A 9533-nucleotide genomic window follows, 5' to 3' on the forward strand; every position below is an offset into this window, starting at 1 on the left:
GAAATCTTATCAGATAGGAGGCCCTGGGACAACATCTTCTCAAATGGGGGTCTGTGGTATGTGTCAGTTAAGGGATCCTTGACGTGAACAAGTTTGAGAAGCACTGAGTTAGACAGACTAGACTGTGTTTGTTTTGCAATCTAAGGCTCACTGTTTCTAACACACACGCACACACAGATAGATTATCAGTGATGATCTTTCTCTCCCTCTCTCTCTCTTGCATTCTCTCTCTATAGCTGCTGTAGTCGTTCTATCGAGGGGAGAATCTGATGAATATGATGAATATGAGGTCCTACTTGATGACTATGATTTAGAGTATTGGGATGATGGAGATAACGCCACATTGGACTACACAGACTTTGTGTTGCTACCTGGCAACAGGACCTCCTCTCCCTCATCTTCCTCCACCTCCTCTCCCACCTCCTCCACCTTTGACACCTCCTCTCCCTCCTCTTCCTGCAGCCACCTCTGTCTGCTCTGTGCTCTCTCAGTCTCCTGTGTGTTGGCTTATTAAACTGCACGTTACATCAGGTTTGTTGTGATTTGGTCTTCATTTACACCCTCATAATGTACAAATATTTACAATGTTTCTGTGGTAACACTTTAGATCAGGGAACACATAAGCTCTTAATAAGCTGCTTATTATCCTGCATATTAGTATAGTGCTTTGGTTGGTTATTGGTTATTACTCATTACAAACCACCTATTAGCATCTTATTCATTCTATGAATATAGTCCATTAACTATAGTTTTCCCTCAATAGCTTTGTAGTTAGGGCTTATAGCAATCAGTAAGGAAGTTATTGCTCATTAAGCTTTGATTGGCGGCTCGCAGCACACTTCATTCAACTTGAAATATTGCATCATTTATTTAGGACTTTGTGGCTGTATTGTTTTTGATGTATTTTATTTTAAAAAGTGCAATGTTGTGTTGCACTATTGTAAATAACTGTTATATCTTGTTTGTTTATTTATTTATTATGCATTCATCACATTAGTACACACTCTCTCTGATGATTAAAAATTATGCAAATTCATGTGCAACAACTTCCTTACTGACTGGCTATTGAGGGAAACCTATAATGGGCTATTACATGTTTGTAATAACTAATATGCATGTTAATAAGCAACGTATTAATTGTTGATATGTGTTCTCTAATCTGCGTTTCCTTCCTGTTGAGCATGTAGAGTCTCGTGTTGCAGACGGCGGATGGAGGAAGAGTCTGGCTGTGGCTTTGTCGCTCTGCAGCTTGACTGGCTTTTGTTTGAGGAGGCGGAACCGTGGGAATCCGAGAAGCAGAAAGCAGAAGTGACACCAATTTAAAGAATATCTATAATCTGTTTGTGAAAACAGTCATGATCAGCAGTACAGGATGGAAAATGTAAAACAATAAAAATAAATAAAAAGCTGCACTTGTAGTCATTCTTCTACGTTATCTAACTGTGGTCACTTCTTGTGGATGAAATAATGGTCAGGTTTACCAACCCATCTGTTGCTGGGGACCTCCTAGAACTATGAAGGACTGCATGTTGAGAACCACAACTTTAAGGATTTTTGTCTGCAGAGCTTAAAAATCATGTGTAACTGTGGTTCTCTGATAGTCTCCACTGATCTGTCTAACGGAGCCCTCTTTTTTAAATAGGGCCAAGTAAATAGGCAAAAATGTCATATTAGTGTCCAAAAGAAAGAAAGAACGAACACAGGTTCAGCACCATGGAGAGCTCCATTCGTTAGCTACTGATGGAGCTCACCTGAGTGGAAGAGCTATGAGAGAGCCTTCAAAACCCTCTGGCCAGAGAGAAGGGAACTGGTGGCATGCCAACTCTGTGAGCGAGGCCTGACAAAATGGCCAGTGATGGGCCTTTTTCACAGCAGCCATTTTATAACAACAAAAACAAAAGCAAAAACAAAAGCAAAACAAAAGCAAAAACAGATAAAAATATAGCCGCAAGCGGCGATGGGCGGGGTTCAAGCCTTGCGCAGATGACAAAGCTTCTGATTCTGACTAGAACATCCTCCTTGATATATCTGACAAGTTTCGCGATCATTGGACAAACAGGTGTGGAGTTACAGCCTTTTTTATGTTAAGCCACGCCCATTTCTGGCTTTTATGGCTCCCCCTTTTGGTCGAATTGCACAAAATTTGACACACATGGTCTAGGATGGTCTCCGAAGACCTCCTGCAAGTTTCGTGAAGATTCCTTAATCGGTCATGAAGTTATGACAATTTAGCTGTGAGGCCACGCCCTCTTACAACTTTAACGATTAATATCTCCCAAACGAAAGGAGATTTCAAAGGTTTCAAAAAGGCAGTTTGTAGAGCTTGCTCCATAGATGCTTCCTGGCGATTTTAGTGCAAATCGGTCCAACGGTCTAGGAGGAGATGTCAAAAATGGGTTTTCCAAACTTTTCCAAATATCTCAAAAACTTTCCAGGCGGACATTGAGAGTCCTTATGGCAAATTTCTAGAGCAGGTCCACCTGAACATCTGGGAAAAAAAAGTTTGAAAATCGGACCAACGGCGTGGAAGTTATGGCCTTTAACGTAAAACCGTCGATTATAGCGCCACCTTCAGGCCGATTCGAAAAATCTTTTTTGAGCACCTACCAGCCAACAATATCTGTCATTGGGCCAAATTTCAGCTCTCTACCATTTACCAACTCACAGGAATTTGCATTGAGGCAGATGAACAACAAGCAGAAGAAGAAGAAGAAGAAGAAGAAGAAGAATAAACCGGCAGAAAAACAATACCCTTGAACCCCTAATAACAAAAGAATATTTAAGCAATATCACACGAGAGGGAGTGCATTGTTGGCTAATATTGGCACTGCTGTGATTCGGTCGCAGGCACGAGGCCGCAGGCCGAGTGCCGTAGATAATCACAGCAGTGCCAATATTAGCCAACAATGCACGACCTCGAGTGTGATATTGCTTTTATACAACAGTTCTATTAAACAAAGCTGATTAAAAAAAATGACAAAAAGCTGAGAAAATAGATGATTTCTGTATTTATTCCTCCCCCAACAAAAATAGTCCCCCCAGCTTTCCCTTTGCAGAAAATGTAGCCTAATCAGCCCGCCGGGTCAGGAGGAGGCGTAGCGCCTGCCTGTAACAGAGATCTCCGTGTCTTATCAGCGGAGACCGTTTTGAGTCCTTACCCTGATCGTCGTAACACAGCCAGTTCTCCGTCTTTTGAAGCATGCTGTTAGATTACAACGAACTAGTTGTGTGGCTTAGCCTTCCAAAATGTTGCCCTTAGTTTTTTAGAATGTAATACATAGAATTGGGAACGTTACATTCAATTTCATTCAGACTGTCTGTCTGGCTCAATAGCCGCCATTTTTCCCCCGGAGCGAGGGAGGGTGAGAGGAGGGAGGGTGTTTTACAGTAGTGGCAGAGCGTAGTGGCACAGTGCTCCAAGCAGGTCGCGAGGCACATTTTTTGCAACATCATCCAATCAGGGGGCATTCCCTGGCAATTCACATGGACGCGCATTGCTACGACCAGCATACTGACCAAGCCGTGTTGGTGCAACAGGCGTCCATGGTCTTATAAGACCGACGTAGGAGTTACGACCAGGCATAGTTAAGACCAGTTGGTGCAACCGGCCCCTGGAGGTTTCCGCAGAAGAATGTTGCTCCCCCTCGTCCTCTTCTGACGAGCATTCATAGTTTAAGTCAAAAGTTATGTTAGGAAAAAAATCCATCTTTGCGCTCTCGGTTACGCTTTGAATGACGTTCACGTGGCTGGTGTTTGTTTTGTTGATTAGAGCAGCTGTGAAGCGGAGTGATATAGCCTACCCTACACACAGTGAAGCGCCAGTGCATTATCGTGAAATATAGGCACTAGTAAGATCCCTCTTGTCCAATCAAATTGCTCGGCCGGAACTACCTGTTGTATAAAATACAATAATATTACAATAAACTCAATAGCCAAACTCTCATAAGCAACACAAATTAAATGAGCGAGCGAGTGAGAGAGCGAGTGAGCGAGTGAGTGAGATAGAGAGTGAGTGAGTGAGTGAGAGAGCGAGTGAGAGACTGAGTGAGTGAGTGAGAGAGTGAGTGAGTGAGTGAGAGAGTGAGCGAGTGAGAGAGCGAGTGAGAGAGAGAGTGAGTGAGTGAGTGAGTGAGTGAGTGAGAGAGCGAGTGAGTGAGTGAGTGAGAGAGTGAGATAGTGAGTGAGAGACTGAGTGAGTGAGGGAGAGAGTGAGTGAGTGAGTGAGTGAGTGAGTGAGAGAGTGAGCGAGTGAGAGAGCGAGTGAGAGAGAGAGAGTGAGAGAGAGAGAGAGTGAGTGAGTGAGAGAGTGAGAGAGTGAGAGAGTGAGTGAGTGAGAGAGTGAGAGAGTGAATGAGTGAGTGAGTGAGTGAGTGAGAGAGTGAGTGAGTGAGTGAGTGAGTGAGTGAGTGAGAGAGCGAGTGAGAGAGAGAGAGTGAGTGAGCGAGTGAGTGAGAGAGTGAGTGAGTGAGTGAGTGAGTGAGAGAGTGTGAGTGAGAGAGTGAGTGAGTGAGTGAGTGAGTGAGTGAGAGAGCTAGTGAATGAGCGAGTGAGTGAGTGAGAGAGAGAGTGAGTGATTGAGTGAGTGACTGAGAGAGAGAGAGAGTGAGTGAGTGAGTGAGTGAGTGAGTGAGTGAGTGAGTGAGTGAGTGAGTGAGTGAGTGAGTGAGAGTGATTGAGCTCAATGGCTGCACAGCCCGATACACTACATGGGTAAACTGCTAGTACAGTATGTAATCAAGTGGTCAAGTAGATTTATGAGAGTCAGAACACATAACATGCCGGAGGCTGTTGAGCGTTAGTGCATGATGGATGGAGAGGAAGCTGATTATGGGAAACTACAATACTGTAGACTTACTGTGGTTAGATACATCCTGTCTGACTGACACATACACAGACAGATTTGAGGAGAGAGACACAGAGAAGAGAAGACAGACAGCTGAAGGTTTGGAGTTTGTCTCGCTGAAAGCTGAGAGATCCTAGTTTCAGGGGGAGGATGAGAAGAAGAGGGAGAAGAGGGAGTGATGATGATGCTGCTGTGGGCCGTTGGTCAGTCACAGAGCCCACTGTGGTTCACTGTGTTCACACACACACACACACACACACACACACACACACACACACACACACACAAACACACACACACACAGATAACATAGATAGAGTAATGTTTGAAACTTGAAATACTACACTATACCATTATTATTAGGGGTCCAAGCACGAAGTGCGTGGATCCCTATTGTATTTGTTCCGTTTATTATTATTATTATTATTATTATTATTATTATTATTATTATTATTATTATTATTATTATTATTATTATTATTATTATTACCATTATTATAAATTGTGTTGAAAACTGGGACAATTCAGTAGTGAATGTTTTACAGATATTTGCTGGGACTCCCATCTAGGAAGTATAGGACAATCCCGGACAAACTGGGACATCCGGTCACCCTAGAAAAACACGGGTCGCGAGCACACTCAAAATGGATTAAAAACTCACTGGGTGCAGGGCAAGCAAAGAGTTTCAGTGAAGAGAGAAGCCAGCACTCCAAATGTCTTTTCATATGATTTAATTAGTTCCTCAAACCTGGGCAGCAGACAACGTTTCAGTCAAAGACCTTCCTCAGTGAACGCTGAGGAAGGTCTTTGACTGAAACGTTTGTTGTCTGCTGCGTCTGCTGTTTCGGCTAGTGGAAATTCTAATTGGCTGGTAACTTTAAAGTCTAGCAGCCATATTGGCAGGTGGTCAAAAAAGTTAATTTCAAGCCCTGAGAGCAGGTGGTGACATAGGAGTCAGTGAGAAAAGGATCAAATATTGGTGGTTAAGACTGAATAATGACATCACAACTGTTAATTTAAAATGAGTTATTCCTCTAAACCTGGCTTCAAATGCCCCAATTTTTTTCGCCGTTCGGCCCTCAGCAAAACCTGGTAGCGAGGACATTTTTTTGTGGCCCCCTCTCAAAATAAAGAGAGTCCCGCACACTGTCCAAACTTGCAAAAATATAAATTTAATTGTAATGTTTCGGTCTCAGACCTTTCTCAAACAAAAGGTCTGAGACGTTACAATTAAATTTATATTTTTACAAGTTTGGACAGTGTGCGGGACTCTCTTTATTTTGTGTGAATTATATCCTTGTCCTACGCACCTGCCCCTTAAGAGAGATGTGCGGAGTTTTTCCTTCGAATTGTAGCCCTCTCTATCATCAAAGTTGCCCATCCATGGGTTACAGCATGACAACATTTGTTCGGCCCCCGGCAACAATCTGGGTTTCTCATGTGGCCCCACATAAAAAATAGTTGCCCACCCCTGGCAGATAGTATAGAATGGTAGTCAAGTATCTGGCCTATAGGTGCTGGGGCTGCAGAGCGTGAGCATGTGATGGATGGAGAAGAGGAAGCAGATTATGAGAAACCTCTTAAGACTACAATACTGTAGGCAAACTGTGGTTGCGGTAGATAAGCCTGCATCCTGTTTGTCTGGCACGTGCACACACACAGAGAATTGAGAGAGACGTCGAAAGACATCCAGAGGAAAAGACGACATCTGAAGGTTTGGAGTTTGTCCCACTGAAAGCTGAGAGATCACAGGCTCAGAGGAGGAGGAGGAGGAGAAGAAGAAGAAGAAGAAGAAGAAGAAGAAGAAGAAGAAGAAGAAGAAGAAGAAAAAGAGAAAACTGATGATGATGAAGATGAAGGTGTACCTGTTCCTGTGGGCCGTGGGTGAGTCAGATAGCCGGCCGTGGTTTACTCGCTTTGAAATGACCTCACCTGCTCCGTCTCACCTTTCTCTCTCTCTCTCTCTCTCTCTCTCTCTCACACACACACACACACAAGCTGTTACGTGGAAAAATGGATAATTCCCAGGTCGAGTTCAAGTCTGGAAAGATGTTTTTCTTCTCTATGTTTTGTGTCAACCCAGTCGCCAGAATTTCATTTCATGTATTGATCGTTTATTTGCATAGGGACACATACACATACATATAACATTTAGCAAGAAACGTCTGATGTCATGTGTCCCAACATCTGTATGAGCTATAATTTGCAATGCCCATCTCTAGATGTTATTAAAAGCAGACAGAATAAAAACAGGGATACGTCCAATTTCAACGGAAGTTTTAAGCAAAACGGCGGTTAATTTGAAAAGCTTTCCGCCTTTCTAATGTTTTCTTTATTATTATACATCCATAACATACATAGACAATATTTACACAGGAACAATTAGCATCACAAGCATGACAAACACAAGCCAACCAAGCAGGTCACAAACAATGCATTAACAGTGCATACACCAAACACATACAGTGTACACACACTTTACACACACACTTTAGGTAAACATAATTGTAAGATATATTACAACCACCTCAAATTATCAATATTATTATGAATGTTATTCTACATCAGACTCATAGAAAAAAATCATAATAAAGTTGTCATGTGTGATGTCAATGAGCCCAAATAGATACACATAATAGATCAGAGACCCCCATGTGGTGTGACTTGCTGTAATGGACCCCCATCTAGGAAGATATTTCTTGTGGGATATTAGTTCCATAACTGCCTATAATGTAGATGGGAGATAACAGCAGAGAGTGAAAGCTATGACCAGTATGTATATGTATATGTATATGTATATGTATATGTATATATATATATATATATATATATATATATATATATATATATATATATATATATATATATATATATATTGAATTGAATTGATTGAAAAGTTATTGAATTCATAGTGAAATCATCACACAATGACTCATTTTGCTGGGGACTTCCCCTGGTTGAGCTGACGTTCGAGTATGACTGTCTAGCTGACAACGTCCCAACGTGAGGCACACGTTCAAGCAGACTAGAATCTCGCTTTAGAATTATGTTTATAGGCTTAACAAAAATGTTAATTGTGACTTACGGTTGAAATGCCAACATGTTGTTATACATGCATACATACATAGATACATAGATACATAGATACATACATACATACATACATACATACATACATACATACATACATACATACATACATACATACATACATACATACATACATATACATAAAGGCCCGTAGCTACCATTGAGGACACCGAGGTCATGACCTCGGTATTTTCAACAACAACAACAACAACAACAACAACAACAACAACAACAACAACAACAACAACAACAACATTTTTTTTTTTTTTAATAGCCCCGGCCCCCAGATCTATTCATCTGTCATTGATGTTTTAAAGCCCTCATAAATAACATGATATATGACAGTTGATCACAAATGCAACAATTTGCTTCCTCTCTGTGTGCTATATAAGGAAGAGACATAACTCACCACAATGTTCAAATTTTGCATTGAGGCTAGATTGGGGCTAGACTTTGGGGACAGTTCTATTGAAGTGAAAGGGTAAGTAACTCCCCTGTAAGTGATGTTTGTGTAGATGGGCCATTGTATTGCAGTATACTGCCATGTGACGTGTATGCAGAATATCAATTATATTATTTGGGGAGATATTTATTTTTTGTATCATTTTAAAGCAACAGCACATAAAGAGGATATTCATCTAGCATGATGTCTGTAGTTTTTTATAGATCTAGCCTCTTAATTTTGCTCTCAAAGTGCACCAGATTGAAGCATTTTACTTTAAGATGGACACCATTTTCTAACCGGGGGGGTAGAGCACCCCCTGGACCCCCCACACTGTGCTAAAATGACCTCTGCATTTTTCAAACCCTGGCTAGGGGCCTGCATACATACAAACATACAAATATACAGGTATTTGTTGACATTAGTGGACTCTGTTTCTAAGCTAACATTAGCTAGTGTTGCAGCCTGTTGCATCTACAGTTACTCAAATGCTTGGTATCTGGTCATCTGCTAAAACAGGGGAAACAGATCAGGCAGAAATGGTCTAGTTCAGCTATTCTCAACCACTGGGTCGTGGCCCACTGGTGGGCCTCAGAGCACCGTGTAGTGGGCCATGGAGGCAGTGGTATTGTCAATTAGATTAACTCATTGAGTGCCAAGGACGAGTATGTTCGTCAATTTGTTTAGTAACGTAGAGTGCCAAGGACGAGTATGTTCGTCAATTGCGTTTTTTGACGGTGGGACGTGGATCAAAGCCTCAGGCATCTCCTGTACAAATATTGTAGCTATTGAAGGTGTATAACCTATTTTACGGACTCAATAGGTGGCGACAGTGCTCTCCAGATTAGAGAAAGGTCCGGAAAACAGCAGGAAAAAGCCCTGTGATCAAAGAGAAACCGCTCATGCTGCAGCCAGAGCCATATACTGTAGATTGCTCTGTCTGCAGCTGACGTTGGCTGAGAACAGCAGTCAATCCGCGCCCACAACTGAGCCCCTCTGCCTCTGTCTGTCTGTCTGCATAGTTTCTCCACACGATTAGCCGCCAGAAAGGCAGCACCCGACGCCGAAGGGCCAAACCTTTCCCTGCAGTCCGGTTTGGCTTTTCCGTGTCGCGCTGGGAGCCGGCGCACAAAAACGGAGCGCTCCGAAAATAGACTG

This window comes from Poromitra crassiceps, assembly GCF_964638095.1.
Source record: "Poromitra crassiceps genome assembly, chromosome: 7".
Classification (NCBI taxonomy): Eukaryota; Metazoa; Chordata; class Actinopteri; order Beryciformes; family Melamphaidae; genus Poromitra; species Poromitra crassiceps.